General features: G+C 40.0%; 1 pseudogene; it reads right to left on the bottom strand.

The window, feature by feature from the left end:
* Positions 1 to 2979: 2979 nt before the first annotated feature.
* On the bottom strand, positions 2980 to 5372 carry LOC115676774 (ethylene-responsive transcription factor ERF118-like; annotated as a pseudogene).
* Between the last annotated feature and the right edge of the window lie 11731 nt (positions 5373 to 17103).

The following is a 17103-nucleotide window of genomic DNA, read 5'->3' as shown; positions in this document are numbered from 1 at the left end:
AAAAATCCGGTGAAGAAGTCGTCAGCGATTCGCGCACGTTCACATTAGCACATCGTCCGAGGTTCGAGATGTTTCATGCTAAAGTACAAGGAAACGATGTGCGTGTCTTTCTTAAATTTAAAAAATAAAAGTAATTTAAAATCACAAAGACTGTGAAAAAAACTGTATATGATTTCACATGTCGGATATTTGAATTTATTCAAATGTTTCGAGGAAAGCCGAGCAGTTTGTTTCGCGAAAATATGAATAATATGAAAAATATTTTCCTTAAAAACGATCTTTTGTGCCGATTAAGATAATCAGTCAATAAAAAAATATTATATCAATATCACGAAAAACTTCAAACCTGTATATCTGTGACAAATTTACTCCGAATTAATTTTTGATCACTAAAAACTTCGAATTGGTACACCTGTGATAAATTACCCTAAACTGGTACTCTTGTGACAAATTTATCATCTATTAAATTATGTTAATGCCACGAAAAATCATAAATTGATAAACTTGTGACAAACGGAGGAGTAAAACCCTAAATTGATACACCAATAATTGCCACGTGTAATCTAATTTAGCAATTTGAAGTTAAAATTTAACGGAAACAAACTGAGGGTAAATTTGTCACGGATGCACTGGTTTGAGATTTTTTGTGGTCAAAAAATTAATTTAGGATAAATTTATCGCAAGTGCACCATTTCGAAGTTTTTCGTGATATTAACCCGAAATTATTTTTATTGTTGATAACAATTTACGTCTAAATATGTTCGTGGATGATGAAAATATTTATTGCTCATTCATTTTTATGAACGACACAAGCAATTGTTTCTAGAAAAATGTTTTCTAGATCGTTTGTATTTTGCGAAACAAACGGAGCCTAAAAGTAAAAGTCAACTCGGGCCCGATACGATGTACGAGATTTGCAGTAATATGGGTTAATGACTATCGGGAGACATTTATCTAATTATGGGCTTACCATTCTGTCCAAGCCCAATGGGCCTAAAACTGATTGTGGGCTTGCTCGAACAGAAAAAGAAAAAGCCACCGCGTACTCGCGTAGCTCCTTGATTGGAGCCGTGGTGGGCCATCTATGTGGGCCCAAGCAGCGCCAAACTTTTTCAACTTTCAAGCCCACGTGGGCCCACCATAATAAAGAGAGTTTGACTTTTATGGCCCTTGGTAAATGCCACGTGTCAGCTGACGGATCAATGCTTTTTGCTTGCGATTTTCTTTCCTTCCAAAAATATTAAAAAACAAAAGAATAAAGTATTATGAATTAAAACAAAAAATCCGGTGAAGAAGTCGTCAGCGATTCCCGCACGTTCACATTTGCACGTCGTCCGAGGTTTGAGATATTTCGTGCTAAAGTACAAGGAATCAATGTGCGTGTCTTTCCAAAATTTAAAAAATAAAAGTAATTTTAAATCACAAAGACTACGGAAAAAAAACTGTTTCACGATTGTACATATCATCGGTTCTTTGAATATATTAAAAGGTTTCGACGAATGCTAAGACGTTTGTCGTGCGAAAAATATATGATTTAAAAAATATTTTCTTTAAATAAGATAATCGGTCAATAAAAAATTATTAGATTAATATTACGAAATATCTCAAACTGGTATATTTGTGACAAATTTATCCCGAAATAATTTTTTGACGACAAAAAATCTCAAATTATTATGCTTGTGATAAATTTACCCAAAACTAAATCCCAAACTGGTACACTTGTGACAAATTTACCATCCGTTAAATTGGATTAATACCACGAAAATCACAAATTGATAAACCTGTGACTGACAAACAAAGGTAAAACCCAAAATCGGTACACCCATAATTGCCACGTGTCATCAAATTTAGCGATTTGACCGTAAAATTTAACAAAAACAAAAGGAAGATAAATTTCTCACAAACGTATGAGTTCAGAATTTTTGTGGTGAAAAAATTAACTTGACGTAAATTTATTGCAATCGTATCACGTGATATTAACCCAAAATTATTTTTACTGTTGCCAACAATTTACGTTTAAATACGTCTGTAGATGATGAAAACATTTATTGCTCATTCATTTCTGTGTGCGATACCAGTGATTGCTTTTAGAAAAATGTTTTCTTGATCATTCGTATTTCGCGAAATAAACAACCAAACGGAATCTTAAAGTAAGAGTTAGCCCGGACTTGATGCTATATGCGAGTTTTGCAGTAATATGGGCTAATGACTATCAGCAGACACTTATCTAATTATGGGCTTACCATTCTGTCCAAGCCCAATGGGCCTAAAACTAATTGTGGGCTTGCCTCGCTCAAGTTAGGCCCAACCTTTTTAGCCCAGGCCTCAAGAGTCAAGGCCAGCCCGGTGATCACCTCTGCCATAAGCAAATGCAAAATCATAGTTATTGAATCGACCCGACCCTTAGCGACACATGCCTATTGATACGAATCACTAATCTCCTGAATCGCAAGCGAATGAATCGACTTCCTAATGAATCTACGATTTGATAAGTATCTACCGATTGAAGCAATTCAGTTTGTTGTGCGTTACGATTCGATTCGATTCTGGATTCACGATTCACAAATTTAAGATCCCGACTCACAACTATTCACAAATTTAGGCGGGATTTCCAGATCCTAGTAAGAAGTAAAAGCTTCCTACACAATTCCATCTCCAGTAAGAGTCGAAATTCTTCCTCTGTCGTCTTTGTTTTCAGCTCATTCGAGCATTTGTAAATTGAAAATTAATGCTTGGTTACCCGAATTGACGTGGGTCCGGCCTGCCCGGGTCGCCTCCACCTATTCGAGTAGGCCTAAAAACACGCCTTTGTGCAACGGATCCAGACGTTGGGTTGGGGCGACAATCGAAGGCGTGTTATCCTGGGCCTTGCTATGTATCAACTTAATCAAGATATTGTTTTGTGAAATTGTCATCACAAGAAGCCAATTGCACTAGCAATTGAATGTGGAGCAAAGCAACAAATTATATCTCCACAAATTATAGGCAAAACCAGTAACTTCAGAGGATTTTCTTTCTCCAAGATCCACATGCATTTCAAAAGAACATACCATCTACGGTTAGACTGTCAAAATTTTCACCTGAAAGTCTTGTAGAATCAGCGATTCGGCGGTCGACAGCTCGCCCCGGCTCGAGACCTCCTTTGGTATATGCTCTGCAAAACCACCATACAGGCAAGCAGGAGTAGTAATTTGCAACAACTTACTAGGATGGCAAATTCAGTGCATCATCAATCCAAGCAAGCTCCTCCTTGTCTAGATTGATATCGATGTTCGCAAGATCATGCATCTTGTCCCCGCCAAACTCACTCTCCGGAAGATTCTCGTCGGTTCCCACAATTTCATCCTGAAGACCATCGTCAGACTCATCCCGGAGCAGCAAATTCTCGTCCGAGCCGCCCCAATCAAACTCCTCAGTGATTGACATTGATGGCACCGGTTCTAGTAACAACTCTGGGATGCACGAATCATCATATAACTGTGGCTCCGATCCCGCAGCGCCAAATACCCACACCTTGTCCCTGCCACGTTGTTCTGGGGCTAATTCTTCATGGCGCTTACCAGATGAAGAAGAACTAGGAGCATCGAGCACGGATGAAGGGGATGGAACCCAGAAAGAAGGATCAGTTGAGTCTTGGCAACTAGTGTTGTTCTTCTCCGGTATAGAGAGGGCGTCGAATTCAAGCTTCTTTCTTTGGTAAGCTTGCGCAGCCTCTTCCGCAGTATTAAAAGTCCTGAGCCACACTCGAACTTTCCTGATAGGGTCTCGAATCTCGGCCGCAAATTTTCCCCACGGCCTCCTCCTTACTCCTCTATATTCTGAAGGAAGTGGCACGTTTTTCTTTTCTCGGCATGCAGAAACAGCGGAACCAAACTTCTTGCTTATGCTAATATACTTCCGGCCACCGGTATTTGTGCAGGAGCATCTCTCACCAGATGATTTACGTGCACTGACAGGAATGACTATCTCCTTGACGACCTGCTTATTCTGCTTAAACATGCCCCCATCAACAATGCACATGCCCTCGTCATCGCTACTCGAAGAATCAGTCACGTCAGGGTCATTATACATCACACGGATTCTCCTCACATGTTCGAGATTTTTCTCATCACCCGGTCGCTTCTCCTTAACTTTCCTGCAACTCGTGATTGGGTGCCACAATCTCCTATCAATACCAGGCATCTTCACTTACCTGAAAGATCTAACGGGCTATGAACCAATTTTACCTCAGGGAATACAAAAGAGAAAAGCAGAAATATATAAAATCTCGAGTTCTTTCGACTATCCTAGTTTCAACTCCAAACCCAGTGACACCAAGTTCCCAGGATCAAAATCAAACTTCTGCCTGTTTGACAATGAGCCCCAGAACACTCTGATCCAAGGCAAGCCCTGCCCAAATTATTTAGTAGAGATAAGAATCATCAAGAAAACCTAAAACCCATCAAAAACCTCAGTACAGATCACAAGGCAAACACGAAGTTGGACCAACAGAAAAGAAAGGAGCAGACAGAATCATTAACTGATCATTCAGTGCAAACCAATTCATCTTCCAAGAAAACCTAAAACCCATCTAAAACCCCAGTGAAAATCAGAAGACGAAACGCCAAATTCAACGCAAAGACTGAAAGAAACAGAGAGCTCACGAACCGTTTCGACTTCGATCGGACGGAACAAGGTGGGATTACACGGTCCGACGCTCCGACCAAGCGACCGATGTTGCATGCACCAGGCGGAGCACAAGTGGGGCGCGTGCGTGACTGACCCGAGAAGCAGAGCAGAGAAACAGAGCTGCGTCAGAGCTCCAGTGACCAGATCAAAGCCAGACGACATAAATCCCACGTTTCTTGATCTTGGCTCGACTTCTTCCTCCGTTTGACTCGGCAAAACCTGGCACCTTGGGAGGCGAAAGCAGACCGGAAAATGATAAAAAACCCACGCCCAGAAACACAAGATTCAAAATTCCACAAGATTCATTTCAATAACACAACAGAGACGAGGGAGCGGATCGCACTTAAATCGAAAAACGACGAAAAGGGTCGTGCGAAAATGGGAAAAAAAACTTCATTACTTACTCGAAATGGATGCTCGGAGCTTCCCCAATTGCCCTCACTCGCAATTTGAAAAGACAAAATGATTCAAAAGATTCAAACTCCTCGAGCGTTCCTTCGTGGGGGCTCTGCTTCCCTCTGCCCTCTGCCCCTCCTCTGGAATTGAATTGGGTCTGCCTCAGCCTCACCCCAAGACTCTGTATTTTCTTGCCACTTCCCCAAGGCAAACACGAGATGGACTGGAAGATTAATTTAGAGCAAAGCGTTTCTCCTTTCGTCCGTTTGGTTGAAAATGGACGAAAGTTTCGATTTTTAATTGTTTTCTTCCCTTTTTGAAGGGGTCATTTAAGCCAAGCATGCACGAAAAGAGGACCAGCTGTCCACCCAGTCCCGTCTCTAACTCTAAGCTATGGTTAGTCCACGCCAGCGATATGAGTTATTTCGACCGGAGTAGGCTTCAGATCGGGATCCTTGAAACTATCTTCGCCGGAGTTTGTTCCTAATTTTTGAAATCGGAAATCAAATTGGTCGACTCAGGGTTAATTCGAGAACCGGCTTGTTGTTTTTTTTTTCCTGATTTCGTTTTCTATTAAATTGCTCTATCGTATGGAATATTTTTGCAAAAGCTCATAGTAAGGACACTGTGACGACCTGCTTAGGTCGAAATGCTTGATCTTAATGATTTTTGCAAAATTTTTCTATTAAGAGATTGGTTTTTAAGGCCCGTTAAAACTGATTCAAAGTTCAGAACTGAAAACAGAATCGATCAAGGCCGGTTACCAAACTTTTTTTACTCGGGCAACAAACCGGTTCCCATCTGAATTGGCTCAGAACTGACTAAGTAAGACCAGTTAGGAATTGAACCGGCCCAGTTGCTCCGCCTTAACTGAACCGGCCCTATGGCTTAGAACCGACTAAGTAAGACCGGTTAGGGATTGAACCGGCACGGTTTCTCCGCCTTAATTTTTGATCTCTTCCACTTGGACGTTGCATTTCCTCTTTTTTGGTCCTTGCAAATGGTAAATATTTATTTACAATTTGTCATGATAAAAGGGAATTCGTTGCCTCCCCTTGTTTATAGAAACGAATTACAGGGGTTTATTTTAACCCTCATCTGGGAATGAGGTTTCGGTTGGTGGGATCTTCCTTTTGCCTTTTGTTCTCTTATCACAAAGCTAAATAATTAATGCATGGTTAATACTCGAGTGGCCAACTCGAGTGATTGCTTACAAATTAAATAAGAAGGCTGGTTCGATGGAGCTAATGTCCATTTCGCAGAAGTCTACTTAGTGGAGGTCGAAAGCTTGTCGAAAGCAGAAATATCTACATGAACCATCATCAATGTCGTTACTTCTGGATAGAAATCATCAATGTCTATATCATAAAGTTGTTTACAAAAAGAAAGAAAGAGACCCGGTGCATGGGTGTGAACGAGATGAGATGCCGTTGGATATTTCAATAGTTTTGTAACGGCTTTGATGAAAGTTATGAAGGTCATAAAAGTCATTATTTTGTAACGATTTTGGTAACAGTTTCGATCGCCATAAATTATAACGGTTTTTCAAACGGTTAAGACCGCTGTTAATTTTTAATGGTTTTCAATTGGATACAAGAATTGATGTAGGAAAAAACAGCTTTTTCTTTCATTTAGTTGCAAATTATTATTTTATTTTTTTTGGTAATCGAGGTGTCCGGGCCAGCTTGCGCGCACCTCGACTATTTCTCGGGGGAGACTAGCACAGCAACTCACCGCCATGGCCGCCCCACTTAAATCACAAGTGCTCAGCTGGGGAATCGAACCTGGGATCAGTGCGTCTAACCACACAATCCCAAGTACGCCCTAACCAACTGAACTACCCATGGGTGGGTATTTAGTTGCAAATTGTTACTCCGAACATAAACAAAAAATATATACCAAAACAAGAAAATTCTTTTCTCTCTTTCCATTTTCTTTCCTTTCTCTGCTAAGCTTTACATACAAATTTATTGTACCTGTTCCCTCTATTATTCAATGAAGAGTAAAGAGGAAGGTTTGTTATATCCCGAGAGGAAGCCGCTAGAGCCTGTTGCACCAATTTTCAACACCGAGGGACGGAATTATCTTTAAGCACCGTGCTTGCACGCTTTAGGCTTGCACGCTTTAGAAAGTTGATCTTATTTTCATCTTTTCCAACAATCTTAAGAATAATTTTCTAGTGTGCATCACAACGTGAGGCCCGACGTGATTCGGTGATGTCGCAACTCAAGAAGCGATGCGGCGAGTCTGGACATGTGTTTGTGTGAGGTGGAGGTGAGCCTAAGCAACAGTGTGTGGGCGACAGATTCTAAGGGCTTGCTAAATGGAGTTCGAGGCGGCCACTTCGATTCTCCGGGCAGCACAGGAGTTATTGATCCTGCTCAGAAGATAGTTCAATGACATGTCTGATAGAAGAACGAGTGATGTTGTCTCTTGGAATTCGATAATGCTCAGCGAGGATTGTAGGAATCATCTCGTTCAGAGGATTCCGCCACAAACGAATAAGCTAAGTCCAACATTTCGTTCTTTTGATATTCAGTAACCTTACGTGTGAATATTTCAAGTTTACACATGTTGTACGTTGTTATTTGCGGAGGTGTTAGGCCGTTGAGATCAATATGAAGCACCATACATCGTCCCCATAATAGGTCTCTGCTTGTGGTCTTTCGCTGATTGAGTCGTGCCATTGCCACCAATCTTAACAATTTTTCCTTTGTCCTTGTTTTCCCCCCTTATGACGTTGATTGATTTTGGTGTTTTTTTTCCTTATATGACTTCAGAATTGTTTAATGTTATAACTGAGGTGATTTATTTTAGAGTTCTAGTTATTATAACTGAAGCATTGCAATTGTTATCTTCTGAAAGAGGTCATTTTGATGCAACTGGAATTTATTTTCCCATGCTTTCTAATAAGAGTTAAAAGAAAAAGAGATCTTTATGATTTTTTGTGCAATTGAAGAAAAATTATCTTTGGGCAAAATTACAGAAAAAGCTTGATGTCTTTGGATTATTGTGCAAGGTGACTTGAATGATATATTTTGTTTTCTCTTAGCAGTTTCTAATCATCAATTTTGGATGATGTCTACATCTAGTGATAACAAAAGCACCACGGATCACTTCTCCATTCATCTAAGTTTATGAACTCGTGGCACATTCCTTCTAATTGCTTTCCACATATTTAAGTGAAACAGATTCACATGATGAAGGAAGAGAAAGTGAGTTTTTTTTTTACATTGGTACGTACTGGTCTACACATCGCATGTTGTGGCTTCTGTTGTGTCATTTTGGCATTTTATAGGGAATTTCCTGCTGTATTAGAATGATATAGTAATGTTAACTGGATCTCAGATTCAGGTGATATAAAATCCACTCGTGAATAAGTGTTCACCCTTAGAGGAGGTGCTGTAACTTGGAAATCAACCAAACATAAATTGTGGGGGAAATGACAATCCTGCTAAACCAAATGTCATCTTGATTGAAGCAGATGACTCTGATGACGTAATTGTTGTGGTCATTCCCCAAGCTAATATTGTTGCCAATGTGAAAGACTGGGTGGTAGACTCAAGTGCTACCATTCATATATTTGCGAACGAAAATGCCTTTTCCTCCTGTACTCTAGTAGGGGAAGGAGGAGATTATTTATCCTGGTGATTCAAAGGGACATTTATTTTCAAACTCATATCTGGCAAGATTTTGTCTCTTGATAATGTACTACACGTCCTTAATATAAGGGCGAACTTGATTTCGAGTCGGAGTTTGTAGCTCTAGAATTGACTAGCAATAAGGCTCAGTGGCTATAAGTTCTTAACAAATATTCCTTTGAGAATCGGCTATGCATTGTGATTGACAAGCGGCAATAGCTATAAAAAAATTAAACTTTAATTAGTAAAAATAGATACATCCAATTGAGATGTGATGTGGCAAAACTACTTAAAATGGAATTATGTCTATTGTTTATGCAAAGTCATAAGTGAATTTGATCGATCCTCTGGCTATACATCGAGGGAAATGAGATGTAAACCAGTTGAGAAAATTAATAATGATGGTAACCTAACCTATGTGATTGGAGATCCCATAAATTAGATTCATATGGGTAATAACAATTCACTTGTTGACATAGTGATAACCTATTAAAAATTATTGTCCATCCTAAGGTGAGAATAGTGCAGGATTGTAATGAAAGAGGCTCTTAATGTTTTCCATAACTATTAGGAGTGAGCAACGGTCTAGGGTTGATTCTGGACCGACCTTGGACCGGCTCAACTCAGTCGGTCTAGGTCCGGTTCCCAGGGGGATTGGGTCGGTCCTTGGTCCTGGGATCCTTAGATCCTACATTGTACGGGTTGGTCCTCGGTCCTAGGAGTTTAGGGTTGGTCCAACCCAAACCAACCCTATATATATTTATTTGTTTTCCAAAGAATCTAAGGCCCCTCCCTCATCTTCTTCTGGCGTTAAAAATAGAAACCCTATTGACTATTGACCATCGCCTCTCTTCTTCCCTTGCTTCTTTATGGCTGTTCGCTAGATCTGTTTCTCCTCGCTCGCCTCACGAACCAGCTTGCCTCTCTTGGCCTGCCTCGGCGCCTCACGAACGGCGAACGCATGTTGCCTCACTTGGCCCTCCACGGCATCTCACGAACAAGATATGAAGTTGTTTGTTTTGTTTTCAGGTGTTCAGAAAATTGAAGCAATCTTTTGAGAATGGACAAGATATGACATTGTATAATCCTTGGTTTATGTTATGTATTTTGACCATTTTATTTTTTAATTTTACTTCACGTGTTCATATACTATTAAGTGGAGATTTTTGTTGTTGCCTTATCTTAGATTTTTATTTGATTTTTACTGGGGTCCATAGTTTGGTTACTCAATATTGCATTGTTGATGGATATGTATTTTCAAAGTGTATCGTTTGTCCTTTCAACGAATAAAAAAAATGAAACATAAAAAAAATCGGTCGGTCCTGGGTTGACCCTGGAACTGGACCGACCCCATAGGGTCGGTCCAGTTCTCGGTCCCAAGCTCAATAAGGTCGATCCTCTATCCCAAAAATTGGGGATCAACACTGTGTGAGTTGGTCCCAAGGTTAGGTGTTGGACCGGCCCAATCCAGACCATGCTCACTTTTAATAACTATTATTGGTGGTGTATTAAATTGCAATATATACTTTATAGAATCACATATATAAGTGTGGAGTGGGGTTGCTCCTATGAAAATTTTGGCAAAACCTCTAGAGCACTTAAAAATGAACAAGGCACGCACATGGCTTATTAGCGCAAAACCGCATTGAACAACAAAATTTGTGTGGGAAGGGGTGTCATGTGATTGGTGAAAATTATAATTTACAAAAGAAATTCTATTTGTGTGGGAGGGGGTGTAATGTGATTGGTGAAAATTATAATTTACAAAAATAATTCTTGGTTAATAGAATTTTCAAACTTCATCAATGATTTTGTGAATTATACTTTATTCTTTTGTGGTCCTGTTCCTAGTCCAAAAGGCACCAGTTTCGATGTATAACATTCAATTGAGTTTAACCCAGCATTTATCTTTCCTTTCTTTTTAAAACCTTTTGAAACATTTGGGAGGTTTGGATGTTTCAACAGTTTTGTAACTACTTTGATAAAAGTCTTTGTAACGGTTTTGATTGAATGGTTCATCAACGAAAAACAACGCAGCAGAATATAGAACCCTAGACAGGATCCATGTGTATATTGAAATCGAGACAGAAGTTCGATACATACCTTTTGCAAATCGAACGTAAATTGACAATTGATTGTGTCTGGATTAGCGCCCCAAGTGTTGCGTCTCTACCGGTATCCACACGCACGAACAGAAGTCTCCAACGATCCAAGTGCTAGCTAAAGATCTTGAAGTTCCTTTTTCTTGAACGCCTTTTGATTTTCGATACTCTGTCGAAAAAACCCTAGACAGAGAACGATTCTCTATCTATTTATACAGCCTCATTATTCAGCGGAATTAAAAGAAGTGGGCCGGGCGATTTGGGCCTGCCAAACCGTTCACCTTTAATTGTACGTTTAATCGTTATCTCATAACGTGCACGACCGCATAGATAATTTAAATAAGAGAATAAAGGCGCACAAAAAATATTAAGTTCGTTCGCTATTGTGTGCGATCTTGTAGGTTCACTAAACATTAGCAGTGTGCTCAAAACTCTTTTTGGCCCACAAGTCATAAGCGGTCTCTAGCAAGACATTATGACTACCTAAGTATAGTGAATGTCGATTTTCCGACACAACCTAATCCACAACTAATATTAGAGTATCAACCTTGATTGATTCCTAGGGCAGACCATTAACAATCTCCCACTTGCACTAGAACCAATCATATAAACTAAGTCCCTTTGTTACTTGATTTCCGAGTTAAGCATAAAGCAGGACAAGTGTCATCCTTATATAGCTCAAACTCATTTTCTCGATACCGCAGCTAGACTGTCAAGGCAAGTAGTTGACTCTTCAACTCACTTGAGCATGGCCATGTATTTCACAGTCTCAATTCTACAGGAGGCCAGGATATCATACCCCAGTTATATGAGAGGGACAAATCCCATCTTGTCTACTCACATCACTCAGCACGATTCATGACATGCCCAGCCATTACCTTTATAATCACCTGTTACGGCTGACGTTTGGCAATGTTAAAGCATGCCAATCCACGTCTAGGAAACCATGGCAGACTCAGGTCAAAGGACTATACTCTATAGTTGTGATGAGAGATACTGATGACATTATATAACAATCCTACAGTATTCTCATAGTGGGTCTGTCCAATACAATGTTCTCCAACATGTATTCCATGTGATCAACTTTATATCTCTATATTCATGACCCGTGAAACTTGGTCATCAGTTGACTCACATGCTAGTCTCAAACACCATTGGCGTCCCAATGCACAATGGCAATTGACTAGGGACATTTAGAATATTAATATCCACTCTATTAATAGAGTTTCACGATCAAATCACGTATTTGATTATCTATTAAGGATATTCAATATTCAGGGGATAAAGATTTCGCATTCAATTATATACTCAAATTAAATCGAAATCAAATATAATATATATTTTATTAATGAACAATGAAAATGTATATCACATATACTCCCACTCACATCAAGACCAATCACTAATGTGTCTAAGGCCTAAAGCGTTACAATGACGCTCATGCTTAGGTTGTGGAAGAGCCTTCGTCAACAGATCAGCTGTATTCAACTCCGTTGCAACTTTGCACATCTTGACATCACCTCTTTCAATGAATTCTCGAATGAGATGATACTTCCTGAGTATATGTTTGGTCTTCTGATGAGACCTAGGTTCTTTACCCAAAGCTATGGCCCCATTGCTGTCATAATAGAGGTCCACTGGAATTGAACTAGTGGGACTGATTCCCAGTTCTTCTATGAACTTTCGAATCCAAACAACTTCCTTTGATGCTTCTGAAGCAGCAATATACTCAGCTTCTGTCGTAGAATCTGCAAGAGTGTCCTGCTTGGAACTCTTCCAGCACACCGCTCCACCATTCACGCAAAAAACAAAACCTGACTGCGATCGAAGGTCGTCTTTGTTAGTTTGGAAACTAGCATCAGTGTAACCACTTACAGTGATATGTTCCTCACCTCCATAGACTAAGAATAAATCCTTAGTTCTTCTCAAGTACTTAAGGATATTTTTTGACAGCAATCCAGTGAGGTTCCCCTGGATCTGACTGGTATCTACTTGTCATGCTCAATGCATAAGAAACATCGGGACGAGTGCACAACATAGCATACATGATGGATCCCACAGCTGATGCATAAGGAATCCTACTCATGCGGTCTCGCTCATCTTGTGTTGAAGGACACTGAGTCTTGCTAAGACTTATACCATGTGTCATCGGGAGAAAACCTTTCTTGGAGTCTTGCATATTAAACCTATTGATGACTTTGTCAACATATGTACTTTGACTCAGTCCAATAAGTCTCTTAGATCTATCTCTATAGATCCTGATCCCCAAGATATAGTTTGCCTCTCCCATGTCCTTCATGGAGAAAATTTTTCCTAGCGATGTCTTAACTGACTAAAGCATAAGAATGTCGTTTCCAATGAGTAGTATGTCATCTACATACAACACTAGAAACACAATTGCACTCCCACTAGACTTCTTGTATACACAAGCTTCTTCTTTGTTTCTGATGAAGCCAAACTCTTTGACAGTTTCATCGAAACGAATATTCCAGCTCTGTGATGCCTGCTTCAATCCATAAATAGAACGTTGAAGCTTGCATATCTTCCCAGTATTATCTGGTGATGTAAAGCCTTCAGGTTGTGTCATATACACATCCTCCTCTAGTTTTCCGTTAAGGAAAGCTGTCTTTACATCCATTTGCCATATCTCATAGTCATAATATGCAGCAAACGCTAGGATAATCCGAATGGACTTAAGCATGGCCACTGGCGAAAAGGTCTCGTCATAGTCAATATCATGAGTTTGTTTGAAACCTTTAGCTACTAGCCGTGCTTTATAGATGTGAACATTTTCATCCATATCAGTTTTCTTCTTGAAAACCCACTTGCACCTTATAGGTTTGACACCTTCAGGTGGATCAATCAAAGTCTAAACTTTGTTTTGATACATCGAGTCCATTTCGGATTGGCCTGAAGCCATTTATTGGAGTCTGGGCCCATCATAGCTTCTGTATAGGTCGTAGGTTCGTCACTTTCTATTAACAATAGATGACGATGTTCTGTCACGTGAAAACCATATCTCATAGGCTCACGATGTGTTCTTTCAGACCTACGAACTATAGGTGCCACTGGAGTAGACTCTACAACTCTTTGTAGATCTAATTGAGGTTCCTCATGAACTGGAACACCCTCTTGTGGCACAATAACTTCTTCGAGGTTTACCTTACTCCCACTGGTTCCTTTAGTAAGAAACTCTTTCTCTAAAAAGACACCATTTCGAGCAACAAACACTTTGTTCTCTGATGTATTGTAAAAGTAATATCCTTTCGTTTCTTTAGGATATCCCACAAAGAAGCATTTATCAGATTTGGGTCCAAGCTTATCAGAAAGTAAACGTTTTACATAAGCTTCACAACCCCAAATCTTTAGAAAAGACATACTAGGAACTTTTCCTGTCCACATCTCATATGGTGTCTTCTCTACAGCTTTTGATGGACTTCTATTTAGTGTAAACGCAGCTGTCTCGAGTACATATCCCCAGAAAGATAATGAAAGATCTGAATGACTCATCATTGATTGAACCATGTCTAACAAAGTTCGATTTCTCCTCCCAGAGACACCATTCCACTGTGGTGTTCCAGGAGGAGAGAGCTGTGAAACAATTCCACACTCTTTGAGATGGTCATTGAACTCTTGGCTTAAATATTCTCCTCCTCGATCAGATCGAAGAGCCTTGATATTCTTGCCAAGTTGATTCTGTACTTTATTCTGAAATTCCTTGAACTTTTCAAAGGAGTCGGATTTATGTTTCATCAAGTAAACATATCCATATCTATTGAAATCATCAGTAAATGTAATGAAGTACTGATAACCTCCTCTGGCTATAGAACTTAGTGGTCCACACACATCAGTATGTATAAGGGCTAATAATTCTTTTGTCCTCTCACTTTGATTAGTAAAAGGAGCTTTTGTCATTTTTTCAACTAAACAAGATTCACATGTATCAAATGATTCAAAATCAAATGAATTTAATAGTCCATCGCTATGAAGCTTGTGAATTCGTTTTTCATTTATGTGGCCTAATCGACAATGCCATAGGTAGGTTGGATTCAAATCATTAGATTTAAACCTTTTTGTATTTATATTATAGATTGGCACATCAAAATTTAGAACATATATCCCATCCACAATATGGGCGCTACCATAAAACAATCCATTAATATAAAATGAACAACTATTGTTCTTTATATCAAAATAGAAACCTTCCTTGTCCAAACAAGAAACAGAAATAATATTCCTGCGTATAGCAGGTACATAGTAGCAATTATTCAGTTCTAAAATCATGCCAGAAGGTAAAGCTACATCATATGTTTCTACGGCTAATGCAACAACTCTTGCTCCATTTCCAACTCGTAGTTCCACTTCACCTTTTGCAAGTGTTCTACTTCGTTTTAGTCCCTGCACATCCATACAAATGTGAGTACCACAACCGGTATCCAATACCCATGAAGTAGAACTAGTAGTAACATTTACTTCTATAACATAAATACTTGAATCGGAAGTCTCACTTCCCTTTTTCTTCAGATCCTCAAAATATTTCTTGCAATTCCTCTTCCAATGTCCATTCTCACCACAATGGAAGCATACAGCATCAGCAGTCGGACCTGGTTTGGTCTTGGATTTGGGTTTGGGCTTAGTACCCTTGCCCTTACCCTTGACCTTACCTGGCTTCTTAAAGCCTTTCCCCTTTTGAACCATGAGAACATTAGGGGTAGGGTCCTTCTTGATATTCTGCTCAGCAGTTTTGAGCATCCTATGCAGTTCAGTCAAAGACTTATTTAGATTATACATGTTATAGTTCATAATAAACGTGTCATAATCTTGAGGCAATGACTGAAGAATAATGTCAGTAGCCAACTCTTGGCTAATGAGAGAGCCCAGCCGCTCCAGGTTTTCAATATAACCTATCATCTTTATGACATGTGGGCTAACTGAGCTCCCACTTGCTAGTTTGCACTCAATTAAGGTCTTTACCATTTGGTATCTTTCAGTGCGTGCCTGCTCCTGAAACAAAATTTTTAGGTTCATGATCATATCATAGGCATCCACGTTCTCAAACTGCTTCTGAAGGTCTGAGTTCATGGTAGCTAACATTAGACATGATGCATCAAATGCATCATCTTTATGCTTCTGATAAGCATTCCTTTCAGCATGGGGAGCGTTGGAAGGAGGTGCCTTCTGAGGGAGTGGTTTCTCGAGGACATAATCCTTTTTCTCCTGCTTGAGAACAATTCTCAAGCTTCTATACCAGTCCAAAAAGTTTGAACCATTCAATTTGTCCTTCTCAAGGACAGATCGCAGTGAAAAGTGTGATGCAGAGCTATTTGCCATTATCTACAACAAATATGCAAAGTGAATTGTTCATTAATATTATTTATAATAAACTCCCACTATACTTTTATAACATGTGTCCCAATAAGTATAGTGGACCAAGATCCATATTTTACCAAGACTCGAGTAAACTTTGGCTTACTGCTCAAGACTAAGTTATTTAGGTAGACAACTCTTTGTCAATTGTATCGAATACAACTCTTGGTTGTTGGGGTTGACATCTCATATCTTATCCCCAAACACTATGCCTCAATGCCCAAAACTATTTTGATAGCCTCGTTAAGTAAACCAATCTTGACTTATGGATAACCATTATCCATCCTATTTTACTCAAATAGTTAAAGACACCCTGCTTTGGCAGGCCCATCTATTGAGGATTCAAGTCTTAATAGGTGTATGATTGGAAAGGCATCATATTATTACTTAATTTTATTAGGGACTCTTAATGTTTATTTAGCGATGAATATATACATGTTATAAACATAAACGAAACATCACTTATAATAATAAAGGTACATTAATCATACGGGAACGACCAATTCCATGCAGGGGTCAAGGGGCAGCGCCCCTCGCGGGGTCAAGGGGCAGAGCCCCTTGCGGTGGTCTCGCTGACCGGTCAGCGAGCGGGGTTCGAAGGGGCAGCGCCCCCGAAACTTAGACAGAATTCTCAATTCAGTTTTCTGAGGAGAGCCCCCGAAAACTAGACAGAATTCTCAATTCTGTGTTCTTGGGAGACTATCTGTCGCTGCCGCCTCCCGCGCCCTCACCGTACGCATCTGGCCGAACGCCTCGAGTCCTCAACGCGCCGGATGACCAGGCGCGCTGCCGTCTCCGCCTCGGGCAACAGACCCAGACGCGCTGCCGTCTCCGCCTAGGGCAACAGGCCCAGATGCGTCGCCGTCTCCGCCCGCCATCTCCGCCTCGGGCAACAGCCCAGACGCGACGCTGTATCCGCCTCGGGCAAC

Source organism: Syzygium oleosum, unplaced genomic scaffold, assembly GCF_021117445.2.
Source record: "Syzygium oleosum isolate NSW1041296 unplaced genomic scaffold, Sole_v2.1 Sole_v2.17, whole genome shotgun sequence".
Taxonomy (NCBI): domain Eukaryota; kingdom Viridiplantae; phylum Streptophyta; class Magnoliopsida; order Myrtales; family Myrtaceae; genus Syzygium; species Syzygium oleosum.
Note: the sequence above shows the minus strand (reverse complement) of the source record. Positions and strands in the feature narration are given on the sequence as shown.